The sequence below is a fragment of the Meleagris gallopavo genome, chromosome 7 (assembly GCF_000146605.3).
Source record: "Meleagris gallopavo isolate NT-WF06-2002-E0010 breed Aviagen turkey brand Nicholas breeding stock chromosome 7, Turkey_5.1, whole genome shotgun sequence".
Lineage (NCBI taxonomy): Eukaryota > Metazoa > Chordata > Aves > Galliformes > Phasianidae > Meleagris > Meleagris gallopavo.
Genome location: NC_015017.2, coordinates 29,882,285 through 29,897,359, shown reverse-complemented (window position 1 = coordinate 29,897,359; position 15,075 = coordinate 29,882,285). Strand labels below are relative to the sequence as shown.

Genomic DNA, 15,075 nt, shown 5'->3' with positions numbered 1-15,075 from the left:
ATGGGTAAAGATCTGTTGGTTCAATGACCTGAAGGTCAGCCAATTAAGTAGTACCACCAAAAATCAATTAGGGGTGTACACAGAGATAGCTTTATAAAACCTCATTCGACCTGGGGAAAAGTAAGATTAATAAAATGACAGCAAGAATTTTTAGAACATTTTAAAGACACACACCTCTGTACCACATCAGCTGGCTAAGAGCTACGTTGTTTGGAACAAACAAGCTATAACTGTTGTTGAAAACTTCTAGGTTTGCATAGCAAGCTTGCCCAAGGCTATTAAACAACTTCCAAGGCTTTTCAGTCCTTGGAAGCCAAATGAAAAGCCGGGACCAGGCTCTGAGCAACCTGATCTAGCTGTGCATGTCCCTGTTCATTGCAGGGCAGTCAGACTAGATGACCTGTAAAAGTCCCTTCCAACTCCAAGGATTCTATGTAACTCACATATGTGCGCTCGCCATCCAGCTGAGGAAGTAAGAGGAGGAGGACGGGGGCACTCGGTCATCTCCCAGGTATGGGGATCAGAGGGGTTCTCACCTCCCAGAAAATGCTTCCTGCAGGTGACTCCCTCGGATGCTCCTTCTCTGAAATTCCTGCTCCCACTCGGACCAGCAGCCCTGCAGGGTGAGCCCGGATCCCCGTGTTCTGGCACCACGCTCACCTCACTGCAGGAACGGCCCAGCGACCTGGGAGCACGAGGGCACCTGGAGAGATTCTCTGCTTCTATCTGCAGGCTGCCAGCTGCCTCCTCCACGGCTGAGCCCCAGATGTTTGTCTGGGAAGAGCACTCTAAGACCAGTGGGGATTTCCACCAAATCCAGCCCCCTGCGCCGTGGGCTTTAGGCTCTATTAACATAAGAATCTATTAACACAGGAATCCCAGGGAAAGAACATTCTTTGGGTGAATATTAAGGCCAGAGAAGTTCGAGAATGCTTCTCACATTTTTTTCTCATCAGTCTCCACAAAAACAAAGCACTGGATAGGTGTGGTATAAATAAAGTATGTAAAATAACTTAAATTCCTTTAAATATGCTCTAGCATTAGATAGAATGTTGGAGGCCCCGCCTGCAGCAGAGAGGTTGGAGCTTGATATTCCTGAGGTCCCTTCCAACCCAAGCCGTTCTATGATTCTATGAAATATTTCGGTGCATAAAACACCACAATAACAGTATTGCTCGAACTGGACATGAAAACCCAGCAGTGCTCACACCGCAACCGTGCACAGCTCCAGCCTAAATCAAAGCTGCCCAGCCAATATCCTGCCTAAAGGCAGCAAAGCAGATCAGTTCAGAGCGAGCACTGCTGCGACGCAGGGAAGTCTTCCAGCACAAACCCAAAGATGGTGTGTTTCACCCTGAGCACTCACCAGCACAGCTCAGCCATCGCAGGAGCAGGCAGTTTCCACTTGTTGCATCCAGAACAAAGCCCACGCAATGCCGGTCAGAAAGGCTCCAGATAGTCAGGGTCACCCAAACTGAGCTGCTGCTCCTTGCAACCCAACTGTTGGGAGCCAAGGAAGCTGTGCGACTGCAGCAGCAGATGTGCACACCCACATCTTAAGATGCTGAATTTCTACAAAGAACTTCCATTATTTTAGAGACAATGGATATTGTTTCCAGTCGCATCGGGGCTATTTACAGGCTCTCCACACAGTTGCCCAAATTAGCTCAAAAAGAACACAAATGCCATTGTTCAAAAGCAGTATCTGATGAGTAACCCAGCTGAATCTACATTGTTTGCTTCAAAAATCACGATGCTGATATGAAGCCATAAGGAGATGAAGACATGCACGGGAAAGCTTGGATCTGGCAAGCACTAAGATATGCAGCAATTCTCATTTTGGGTTGATTTCCCTCCTCCTTCCACCAAGTGTATTTCCAGACGGCCGCACGGAACACCCTCACAGCTCCCGGAACATCGCTGCACACACGTTTTGCACACAGAACACACACCCTGCAGCCCTACAGCCCACGTAGCTCTGAGATGAGCTCTGCAGGCATCTTCCTGCAGCAGCCCAACAGAAAGGCATTGGCTCCAGCAGCCACGCAAGCACCGTTTCCTACTGACTAATGAGGAGGAAAGAAAATCAAACACTGGCACAGCGGCACTTAGGGTAAGTTCCTTCAGTAAATCAGAGGCTAATGATCAAACTCAGGCATGCAAGTTTAGTTTATAGGAATTTTTATAATGTCCTTGGGCACTCGGTGGCCATACCTAATAAGCTCCCACTTAGGCAAGCTCACATGCGTGCAGCCTTCAGCATTCCTAGATGTAAAACACCAGCAAAACAGCAGGGTCAGATCCCCTCCAGTCTTCCAAAATCAAGTTCCTCGCTGCACTATAAACCCATTTCTAAGTCCCAATAATTTGGTTCATTAAACTGTTGCACAGCAAATCCCTTACAACGGAAACGTCTGTCAATGCAAACCCAAGTAATTCTGTAAACTGCTTGACTCCAAAACATTTACTCTCTGGTTTTGCCAGCCAAATACCTTCGCTGTATGCAGAGCCAGCCGACAGGCAGGCAGCCACCCATGTGCCATCGTTTGTCTGCGCAACAGCTAACGAGTTGGAAGTTGGGACACACAGAGGCGGTGGGTTGGCTGATATAAAGGAACCGCTGACAGAGTTTGATGACAGAAATTTATGTAGTTCTGCTAAAGAAGGGCTGTTGTACAGGAAAGAAACAACGGGCCAAATAAACTCCCCAGAATCTAAATACAATCGATTATATTCAGGTACACATTGGCACATAAAGAAGGAAGAGAAGACAGTGACATTTTTACTTATCTTTAAATCTATTCCTCCCATCTCTTCCTTTTACATCCAGCACAAACCCTCTGCAGGATATAAAGAGCAGACACTGAGGTGAGCCCCCACCCCAAAATGCACAACACGTACTGCCTGCATCCCAGGTACACCCTAGTATTTAACTTCCAGGAGGAGCTCTCCATGGAAAACACAGCTTACTGCTGGAGCATATGGCGGCCGAGGGATCAGAGCCACACTGTCCCGTGAGTAGGTCACCCCACACAACAAAGAGCATGGAGAATTCAATGGAAGAGAAATAGGCATATACAGAAAAATGGGTTCAATGTGGCTCTTCTAACATTCAGCAAAAAGGTGAAGAATATTCAGCTTTTTTTTTTTTTTTAAGGCTTTTCAACAAGTGGGCACTCTTGTTGTTCAAACTAACTTGTCCTCCCAAAGAAACCGTGGTATCCAGAATAAAGAAAATCATGAAATAAACATGGAATAGATCTGTGCTCACGCATTCTTCTCTAATTATATCCCAAGAAGGGATTGTCTAATGAAGAAATCTATCTGTAGTGCCAAGAGAAGTAGCAGCAATTCTACCATACCACCTACTTTGCACTCTTCTCACTCAGTAAATGACTTCTTACAAAAGGAAGATGCCTATCAGCAATCAAGATACGCAGCATTTTACCCAGCCACCCTAGAATTAAAATAAGCATTTGGTTTCAAGGAAAATGAGCTCATTTTAACTAACGAGGTCTCGCTGAGTTTTAGCGGGCTCGGCATCGCCGCACCACGAGCTGTCTGCCTCCTCCAACACATCGACCCATCCTCTGCCGTGGGGCCAGGAAAGGGCTGGGGGTGGCATTACAGCTTACTGCCATCGGGTCTGCACAACAAACATCTTCAGGAAAATACAGCAACTGAATCAGTGCTGTAAGCACTGACCAACCTGGGGTCAAACAGTGGGAATCCTGGGCCAACTTGGGTTTGCACTGGATAACCCCAATCCCACTCATGTTAAACAGAAAACAAACAAAAGAATCTATTTCTGAACTACGCTGTAACTTCTGCTTTTTACACCAGAGAGTCCAGGGAAATTGGGCTCCAGATCAAACACCTGAATGCCAGATAATTAAACGAGCGGATCACTGACGCATAAATAAAGTTTTAGATTCGCAGCAAACAAGTATCCTTCTGTAATCCAACCAGGTCAACTTTTCAGACTTTTTATTATGTCAGCACTGGCCTAAAAACCCAATGGAAACTGGAGGGGTTGGGTTCCCTGCCTGCCAGTGGGGTCAGACCTGGGGAGCATCGCAGTGCGACCTGCATGGCTATGTTTGTGCTAAGGGGGATTTCTGCAGCAGTAACGCAGAAACCCCACGAGTCCCACTCACACCAAAACCTCCATTGTTTGGAACTCTGTTCCAGCCATGGAAATTCAGTCTGTGACAGCCATCCAACCCATGGACAGAAATGAGTAACCACAGCCCCCAGCACTGCCAGGGCAGCAAGTGCTGCCCTGTCAGCAGACATGCACCCAATCACGCCTCGCATTAAACACAGCAGATACCTGTTTAGGTAGTGCCATGATTTGTGCCAGTTTTCATGCCTACCCACATCCATCAAGATATAAAAGAAGTCAGGTGGCTGTAAGACAGAGCTACATAGTGAGCCTCTTATGTTGGTAAGCGATGTGGTTTAGTGCTTCCCATTCCACTCGCCACAAAACATAACCATCACTAATAAACAGTCAACACAGCCTCCAACTGAAGCATTTTTTGGCAGAAAAGAGGGCATAGGCTGGCTACAACTGTAAACTTCTTTTTCATAAGAAATGTATTTTTTTCCATAGTGATAGGTGTCTGTTTGTAGGTTTTTTCGATAATACTGCTGAGCGGAAGCTCTTTTACAACGCATTTCTCCTTTGCAGAGTTCTGTACAATTACTGCATTTGCTTTTACTTTGAAATCAGTTTGTGAAGAACCACATTTTCATGGACACTCGGGAATCACACTCACCCTTTGTCACCCAGCCAAATCCAAATGAGCCGTGCAGAGCAGCACGAGCCGGGCACGGAATGCACACTACTGTAACTACCTGCTCATCCAACCGGCACAAAACATTCACTGTTCCACTATAATGCAAAATAAGGAAAAGCAGATATCACACACAACACAGGAGCAGTACCTCTGCGCCATGCCTTGTGCTTCAGGGGGCTCCTGTTGTGCTCTCAGCATAGTGGGGACCTGGCAGCATCCTCATCCTCCTCCTGCTTGCTCTGCTGCTGGTCCTGGGTTTGGAGCTCAGCCTCCTCCGTCCCGCGCTGCCGCCGGCTCTGCCCTGGCTGGGGAGGGAAGCAGGGATCTCAGTAGGGCTCAGCCCGTGCTGAGCTCGGGGTTTCTTTTATGCTTTGTTATGAATGAGATGCTAAGTTAGTTCGGGCGCATTTATATACATATGCATGGTATGTATATATATGCACATCTATTGCCTGATTTAGTGGGTGGCAACCCTGCCCGTGGCAGGGGGCTGGAAACGGGTGATCTTTAAGGTCCCTTCCAACTCAAAAATTCTATGCCTCTATGATCTTTAAAGTCCCTTCCAGTCCAACCATTCTATGACTCTGTGACATATAACCCGACTGATTATTATTTTAACATTCTACTCTCTCACACAAGTCTTCCCCGTCCTAGGAAGGAAACCTACGTATGGCAAAGTGTAAATTCAAAGCAAGTTCCACTGGAAGCAGAAACCCAGCGCAGACAGGCGATACCCTGAGCACGCACAGGTTGCTATATGGGGTGAGGGGGGGTCCCAGTAGGCAAAGGGGAGCAGGGCCCATCGTACTCACCTCAGCAGCTCCAGTGCTGGTGCCGCCGCTCCGGAGGGACGACAGCAAATGCTTTGCTCTGGAGGGAGTGTCCTCCCCAGGGTGAATCAGGCTGCCTTATCCCGGCATAATGTTACAGAACGCTCTGCTCCTGCAGAATTCCGAACGCCAGGCTGCGGGGTTTCATCTCTTGCCAGTTTCAAGTGGGTTTTGTTATCATGCAAAGAATGTAATTACGTACAGCTCGCTGTATTCAGGGCTGTTTCCCAACAGACTGGGCATAAATATCGACACACATGTAGAGGAGCATGACATCACGCTGTAGTGCAGCTAAGTGGCTTTTAGATGACAAGCAGTGCCCCGTCTCAACAAAGCAAAGATTAGATAAAGTATTGGACAGGAGCCACGGCTGCCGACTGCCTGTACCAGCATAGAGTTTAACAGCACCATTTATTTCAGAACGTTAATTAGTCATGCAGAAAGCATTCAAAACAGACAGCAGACTCTTCCCCCCCGAAGCGCCGGCGCTAAGTTAGGCACGGAGGAGCAGCACAGCCCGTCCCCATCCCCAGCCCTGCACACACCGGTATTTCCTGCTCCCATTTCCTCCCTGCATGTCATGGGAACACAACCTGCTGAGTGCACGCTCCCGAGCAGCCCATGGACCAGGCCAAGGGTGTTTCTGTCCTCTGTGTTTCCAGCACCACCACGCGTACGCTCCTCTCTGGGATTCCATTTCCCCACGCGTTGCTTTGTTGGCACGATTTTTGTTCGCTCACCAGTGAGGCTGCCAAGTCAGACCCACGGATTTAGAGGAGATTGCTTACCTACGCGGCACCTTGGAAATGGAGGACAAGTCTTTTAGGGTTACTGCAGTACAAACATCGGTTTTATAAATTCCGTGGTTTTGCAGGAAGAAAAGTGTACATAGGGCAGTGCAGTGCCTGGGGAGGAGCATCTGGGGGTTACCCACATTTTCATTAAGTGGCTGTAGAACCGGCTGGGGCACCTCGGGCATTGGGTGCTAACCACGGCCCTATCTGTGATGGCAGCCTCTCCCCAGCACACAGAGATAAACCTCTCAGCTAATGAGAACAGAAGGTTGGGAAAGCGGAAGATGCTGTATCAGAGAGCCAACCACCCTAGGACCAAATTCTTGATTCAGGTCTTTTAGAATGAAAAAGCCTAATCTGATCAGTAGGATTTAATAATTATTTTTGTATCTGTTTTCACAAATGTTGTTAATAAGAACAGACTCACCTGGCCAGAGCATCCAGTGTTAGTGACCACCTCAATGGGGTCAGTGCACAGAGGACAGAAGGAGCAGCAATGCTATGGCACAGCAGTGAAAGGGAAAAGCTGGAAAGAGTCACAGCAGAGCGGGGCTACAAAGCTGTAATTGGCACAGAGGGGAATCAGAGCTTCATGCTTCTCCAGGGAGAGGGCAAAGTACCTGAGTTTTAAATCTATTTACTGCAATTCACTCCTCCATCAGCAGAAGGTGCCCCTACTCAACAGGGCATCCAGGAATAAAACGAGAATTTCAAGCAGCCCAGAAATTTTGTTCATAAAGTCACGTCTAAAATAAAATCATGCAAGTTACAAAATAAATTGTAAAGCATTTTAAGAGTCCCAGATAGCTTTGAGGATTAAAGGAGTGATCGGTGTTGACCCGAAAAGGCTGGGAATTCATTTTGAGGGTCATGGATTCCTCCATGGAGGCAAAGCACCCAATGCATCCCGCAGCACTGATGTGGGCATGGAAGGGCTACCAGCAGCCACTAACCACAGCCTCCAAGCGGATGCTGCACTTTGTCACACTGAGTTCTGGTTAATCCAGAAGAATCAAAGGCCACCTATTAATAGTTCTTATTAATTCCTTAATTTGGAAGCCTGTATGAATGAGTTAACAATCACAGACAGAAGTGGTCAGTAACGTTGGTTCTGTTGGTCACAGATCCTGTGTTTGTCTGTAGGGTGTATGAATCGTGAACATCTGTTCCTTCAGAAATGGCTTGGGTGGTTTTTTTTCAGGGCCGTAGATGCTGTGACTCCGTCTTTGTGCACTGTGTAAAAATAGATCTCCATTTTCACAGATCTTCAGACACTTTCTCATTTCCAGGCATGAGAACACAGTGCTGCTTAACAAGGCCATCAGTACAGCCTTTCAATGCAGTTTATTCATCGCTTGCTTGTGATGGTTTCTGAGTGTCCCGCTCACAGCTGGTGAACACGAAAGCTGTTTTTCAGGCTGCAAAGAGCTCACACGTAGAGCAGCACGCATCTTAACACCGCTGCATCAGATCCCTCACTTTCCTTTAAATGCTGGAAAGGAGCTAAGCCAGGACTATTCTCCTATTCCATGGGAGGGTCAGGTTGGTTTTAGGAAGCGTTCCTTCTCTAAAGAGCAGTCAGGCAGTGGCACAGCTGCCCATGGAATGGGGGGTCACCATCCCTGGGGGTGTCCCAGAGCCGTGGGGATGTGGCACTGAGGGATGTGGGCAGTGGACATGGCTTGTGTTGGCATTCTAAGAGGTCTGCCCCAACCCTATGGACTCTGTGATTCTACTGCCTTCACATTTCACGTCCATCATCACCTATTCTAGAAGCAAGGCTAAACTATTTTGCATCTGTGTCTCAGAGCAGTAAATCCCCTAAAACATGCACCTAGTTATTACCGTTCATGGCAGACACTCATGAGTTTGTCTTTCCCCCCAAGGAAAATGATGTTCTGAAAAAGGGGAGGCCACAGCGAGAAAAAATTCAAGATCAGCAATGAGGGCACTAAGCTTTGCACCACAGGAACAAGACTGACAGTGCTCTATTTCCAAATACTATGCAAGTTTAATTGTGCTCATCTTGTTTAGTAAAAGATTCCAGGACAACAGCTTGGAGACATATTCTGAGCTATTGGTATTTTGTAGCTGTATTAAAACCTAAGGCTTAGGTTCCTGCATGCCCGAACAGTCTTTGATTTCACATGCAATTAGTGACATAATTAACAACATTTAATAATGTTAAGCAGCTATTCAGAGCCAGAAGACTGAATGAGCAACCTAAATGGTTGGGGTGCTCTGTGATATCAGAAAGATCTTATTTTCCAGACCTACAAAAGAAGTTAAGGTGCACTGGTCTCTACCGCTTAGAAACGACTTTCCCAGCAGTGAAAGCAGGAACACACCACTAGATCACAGCATTTCATAAAGAACAGGGCATACTGGGCAGCCCCGTGTCCTCTATGTGAGTTGGTTTACATATGGCTTGAGGAGAGAGAAAAATCTGGTCAGTTATTTGATCCAAGTGCACTCAGTCTGACACCCCAAACCACAAAGGAATCTCAAAAAGAGGAGGATTTCACACCAACTCAGCATCCATTCATTTTTAATGGCAGCTCTCAAATAGGATTCCTATCGGACATTTCTTGGAGAAATCATGACTTAATAGAACCAAATATGACACCTCTCTGGTATGAGAAAAAAAACAATACTTCAAACAAACATGAGAACATTGTGGGAAAGGAGGAGGTCAGGTCTGAAAAGAAAGGTGGGCACGATGGTGGGTTGGATGGAAGAAGCAGTACTGCTTCAAAGACAAGGGCCATGAGGAGAAATAAGGGTTGAAAGGGGAAATAGGAGATTAAGGAAAAAACAGGGGGAAGTAACAGAGGAAATCCCAATATCTGCAAGAATCTGCTAATAGGAGGCTAGAGTATTCAGCCAACGTAGGCTTCTGTGCCACAGCAAAACAGAGGCATACCCAGAAAGCTTGTTTCCAGGCGTTAGGTCACAAAAAACATGAATTAGATATAAAATAAAGAGGAAACAAATGTTCAATTTGCTCAAAAAACACAGCAGAGAAGCTCTGACCAAAGAGCAACAACCAAAGCTCTCACACATGGCAACACAACCTCATACTTCCCGCAGGGGACACGGGTGTGTTTTCCCAACGTGCTCCTCCTTTCCCCAGCCTCCAGCCCACCACAGACCTTCCAGCATGGAGTGCTGTGGTTCCTCGCTGTCAGGGTTGGCACCAGGAGGAGATTCCTGGTGGCACCCATTGGAGCCCTACCAACAGAGCACGCCTCTGGGCCTGTCAGCCATAAAAACTCAGCACCACAAAATAAAGGACTAAAGAAAAAGAGTTAGTGGGGTAAAAAGGGGGTAGTTTTTTTTTCCCCTCCATGCACTGTCTTTTTTTGCAAAGAGAAAAGTGACAGCCACGAAAGAGACCCTCATTGCCCATTGTTGACTGCCAGTAGCACCAGCCATTTATTTACTGGAGTGAAAACTAATAGGGAGACTAATGAGAAGTTTGCTTGGATGCATTGTGGCATTTCATTACAGTCTGGTGGAAAACTGGAAACGAACCCAATCGCTCTGTGCTGTCAGCTCTCTCTCTTGGATCTGTGTGAAAATGCAAACACACACGTCTGCGTTCAGCCCCACGTACCAGGAGAGCTCCTAATGACTTCTGACAAATTTAATCCCCCCACCAGAAGCTTTGTTATTTTTTTCCCCCCCCTCTCGATGTTTCACGTTGCAGTATTACAACATCACAATTTGTTTAATGTCAAAGATAAACTCGGTCTTGTTGAACTTTGTCCCATTGGCCTCAGCCCAGCGATCAGCCTATCCAGACCCCTCTGTTTGCCTTCCTACCCACAGGCGGATTGACACTGCCCCCCAACTCGGTGCCATCTGCACACTTACAGAGGGTGCACTCAATCCCCTCATCCAGATACAACACAGATATTAAACAGGATGAGCCCCAGTGTTGACCCCTGGGGAACAGCACTCATGCCTGGCTGCTGGCTGGATGTAACTCCACTCACAACCACGATGCAAGATATCTGAGCTCTCTGGAGATGATCGTTTTGTTTTTTTTTTTTAGGAGGAGAAAAAATACTTTGGAAGGTGATTCCCAACAATTTCTGATATTTGTAGCTCCTTAAAAATGGCAGTTGCATCCTCAGCTATCTGCAGGGGGAACACTTATATGCAAGTCCTCAACTCTCCACCATAACTACATGGAGAACACAACCAAGGCAGAATAAAAAAAAAAAAAGATGGATTACAAAAGAAAATAATAACTGCCAAAGGAGGAGCTAACATGACAAGTTTCATATTCTTACAGATCTTGCAGGGTCCTCGGAATGGAAGAATTATCCTGAAAGCTGCATGCACATCACATCCAGTGGTTTGGAGGCAGCCCCAGCCTTCATTAGGACAATTTGGTCTGCTCGGTGCCCCAGAGCAAGGAGCCCATGTTTGGCTTGAAGCTCAACACCAGAGGGTATGGGGCACCTGATCCAAAGCCCACTGATGCTGAACTAATGCAAGGTTGCCAACTCCTTCACTCTTTATTGGGTTGTTAAACAAATACCAATTTATTCTGTAGCTAAATTTCATCAGTGGATATTATTAATTATTATTTTTTGACAGGAGGAAATAATGAAGAACATGCTGGCTTTTGCCTTTCTCTCTTTGGTCATACTTACTGTGATGGGTTGGTTATCTCATGCCAGCAACCCGACCTGCCACCCTTGTTTGGCAGATGGAGCTCCTCTTCAGCTAGATATCTTTCTTCCATTTATACATTAAGGAGATAAAACATGAGATAACAAGCTGATTCATAAATAAAATGATTCTGCAGAGGGAAACAACAATTGTTTGTGCTAACACACAGGCAGTTGGGCAGAACTGTGGTGTTTTGGGGCTGTATATCTAATACACAAGGTAAAAAAGCTTTCATCTTAATAAAATAATAAACAAAAGGAGGGAAAAGCCATTGGGAAATACTTTGCGTGTCTTTATAGCTGAGATGCTAATGGTCCAAAGCAACATCTGTGCTCTTCCTACATGCTCAAGAAAAGAAAAAAGAGAAGCTCGCTGATTATGTGAGCTTGCTTTGAAAGCCCATAGCAGATTTATTATTTCCTTTGGAAAAACTGTACTTTGTTCTTCCTTCAATATCATTCCCATCAACTGCAGCACGCCAAAAGCTGCTTTGGGAACAAGCCAAAAAGATGGAGACAATGTGGTATGTTCTAAGCACAGACTATTTATGGGCTGCGAGAGAAGATCCTTTTGTAATTCTGAAGTCTGCATTCGGTGCAAGTTAATGGGAAAGTTTGGAGAGACTGAAAGGTCTCATTATGATATGTCACTCCACGATTGCATCTTTGTTGTCTTAATTTTCTTTTAAGCTGCTCCCAAGCTGGCCAAAGGAATCTGTATGAGGGAGGATGAGATAAACTTAGAGGATGTGAATGCGGAGATGGCCAGTCCAGATCCCATCCAGTTATTTTCCTCTTGTGGTGAGCCACGAGAGTGAAATAACTGAGCTGAACTACAAAATAAGGAGCTGAAGGGAAGGATACATGGCACAAGGGACATGAAGCCTCACGTCCTTTGGTGTGATCTTCTGTTTTGCGACCATAGCTGGCCCCACTGGAGTCCTAAATTTTGGTTCCATGTGACATTTGCACAATTCAGATGGAGAACCCAATGACAGTGGGTGGCCTCCACGTGCTCACACCTTCTGGTGAGCACAGGTGCATGAAGGATGGGTAGAAGAGATCCAGGTGATTTGTTTTTCTGTTCAACTGGAGAAAGTCATTACATGCACGATGAATATATGTGCGGCTTCCCGGAATATTGAAAAGCTGCTTTTTCTTTCAAAAAAATTTTTTTTTTAATTATAAAATATTGAATAAAATATATTGCTTCAGTTGGAGAGAAATTGGTGGGAGCTATGCCCTTTTCATTAATTATTTCCAGCATATGATTCAATAACAACCACCTGAATGATTCTGTTCTTAAGACAGCACAACAACAAATGATCCTCTTCAGCCTACTTTCACCACAGACATTTCCATCACGCTTAAATATACACAAACACTTTAAATAGCATTTGATTGGGATCCAGTCCAGCTGGCAACGGGAGCAGACTCATTAGTGGGTCATCCGGACTTGCTGCTATGAGGGGAAAAGGGCTCTTATTGTGGTCTCAGGAGACTGAGGAGCCTGGAAGTTCAGGAGGTGAAGTGGCCATGGATCTGAGCACTTTAAATAGTGACTGGTTGGGTTCTAAGGTCTCTTCCAACCCAATCATTCTATGGCCCTATGACCTAGGAGGTCCCTTCCAATGCAAGCATTCTATGGTTCAATGAGAAGATGGACCTGGTCTGAACATGGCTTTTGCCCCTTGCTCCCACCCCAGAGACACGTGTCCTCCCACATCACTGCTTTGGGACCAGCAGCACAGGAAAGGGAGCGAAAGAGGAGATTTGAGAATCAGAGAAGTGTCAAAGGGAACAACAAGAAGGGGCAGAGGTCTAACAGCTGTGACCTGCAGAGGAAGATGAAAGGAATGGGAGCAATTCAACCCAAGGACATTTTCTGACAGAAAGAAGGGGCGAGTCCCTCAGAATCACCCAGGGATGATCTGCTCAGCTGCTGACAGCTGGGGAGAAATACAGCACTTCCATGGCAGCAAAAGCTGCTCAAGTTGAAGAGGAGCAAAAACCTGAGTGAGGGCAGCAAGGCAGCCCTCTGCAAAGGGCACATCTTCTGTGCTCATACTCAGGTAGCACCAAACTGCCCCAGTCAGCCTCTCCCAGCCCCTCCCATAAGTGCGGGCTGCTCCAAAAGCACATGGGAGCTCCAGCTTGCTTTTCCAATTCATGAAGGAATACTTTATCTTGTTAACCTGGAGAAAAAGATAATTGCCTTTAAGGCTTATAGCAGAAATTTGGGGGAGAGAGAAATGCAAGACGGAATTCCTCCAAGCCAAAAGCTCCTTTTGCTAATGCAACCTAATTAACAAGGGTGCAATCATATTAATGGAGAAATTTATGAAAAGGATACGTGGATAATTTTCCAATATATTCCCTTCTCATGCACTACAAGTTAATGGATGTTATCCCAGAGTTCAATGAGAGCAAAGCACAAATCCTTGAGACAAGGACGGGCTGCCCCACCATGTGCACTGATGGCTATGGGCTGCCCTTCTGCATGTGGTTGTGTCTTCAAAGTGCCTTTCATGCACAGCATCCTTCACCCAGCTGGGTAAGGGGGTGCTTATAGACCCCAGATTCTCAGGAGGAGATCAGAAGGGGAATCTTCTCTCCCATACAAGCGAGGGAAACAGAGATGGGTCATTTCCTAAATTCAGGAGTTGATCTGAATTTCAAAGCCATGCTTGAGGAAAGTCAACAACGATATCCCTGCAGGAAAGTTTGGAAGAACAAAAGATTGATGCCAATAGGCGTCTTAGATGAGTTCAGCAGAAACAGCACTTCGGTTCAGCTCATCACAGATACACTGCTTACAGTTTCTGTGTCTGATTTTCAGCATTCATTGATCAGCTTATCAGCCAGTGATGGACCCAGCTTCTTCGTCTGAGGGTGGGGGAAAAATAAAAAAAATAAAAAGAAATAAAAATCACAGCCTTATTTTTGTTCCCCCCATTATTTTTCCCTATTTCATTGAGGAAAGGAGCACAGCACTGAATTTCTCAGCCCAGGAAGGCAGGGTAGGGGAACTGCTCGTTCCCAACCTCTGCAGAGCAGCATGAATGCCGTCATTGTCATGCATAGGTCCGTTCCAATGCTAAAATTGCAGCCTTGGATTGCCCCTCCTGGCATGTATCAGGTTTATTTTTTAAAAGCATAACCACATCCCAAAACCACAACAGAAAACTAATGGAGCGTTATCTGGAATAAATATGAATTTTGACTTGATAGCAATGAAGGTAAAAGGCCGCCTTTCCCCCAGAGAAAGGAAACATCCCGGCCTTCCTTGTGCCTTATCTCCTCATATTTATCAGCTTTAACCTCACGATGGGAACGCTGAGGGAACACAGAGCCATTGAGGGCCGCAGCCTATCGGGGCTCCATCGATCCGCGCATCCAATGCCGCATTCTCCATCTCTTAGATGTCAGCGGATACAAGAAAGAGTTGAGCAAATTTTGTGTAATTGCTGTGCACTTAAGAGCTCCAGAGGAGACTGCGTTTCACATGGAGTTGCTTTACGAGGCACGAAACAAAAGCACACTGTGCTGACAGCCACCTTATCTGGCCATCGGGACATCTCAGCGCTCCGTATCAGCCACACAGCACCATCCCACCTTCAGTTATAATAGCCAGAAAAAGACAGACAGCCTCAGAGATGCTCACCAGCACATGGTGGAGATGGGCTGGGGATCCTAGAGGTCTTCTCCAGCCTTAATGGTTCCAAGGTTCAATGACAGAGGGAGGAGCACAAGCGCTGGCTGAGCTGCATTTCACATGAGACAAATGACTCAGTCTGTATTTGCACCAAGAAATGCATGTTCATGCTGGTTCAGCCAGGATTAGTCATATGATTCAAACACTCAAAAATCCGTTCCTTAATGCATTTCTGGCAGCCAGAGCAATGAAACCACAGGGGTTTATTAGCCATAGAAATGATTGTTCGTGGATAATATTTTAAAAGCGCAC

The 15,075-nt window shown here is 46.2% G+C and overlaps 1 long non-coding RNA gene across 1 annotated transcript; it reads right to left on the bottom strand.

The window, feature by feature from the left end:
• Positions 1 to 4,681: 4,681 nt before the first annotated feature.
• On the bottom strand, positions 4,682 to 12,268 carry LOC109368627. The gene is made up of 3 exons (XR_004160377.1): positions 11,091 to 12,268; positions 5,615 to 9,996; positions 4,682 to 5,107 (listed from the first exon to the last, which is right to left on the bottom strand). It is a non-coding gene; the product is annotated as an uncharacterized LOC109368627 (long non-coding RNA).
• Positions 12,269 to 15,075: the final 2,807 nt, after the last annotated feature.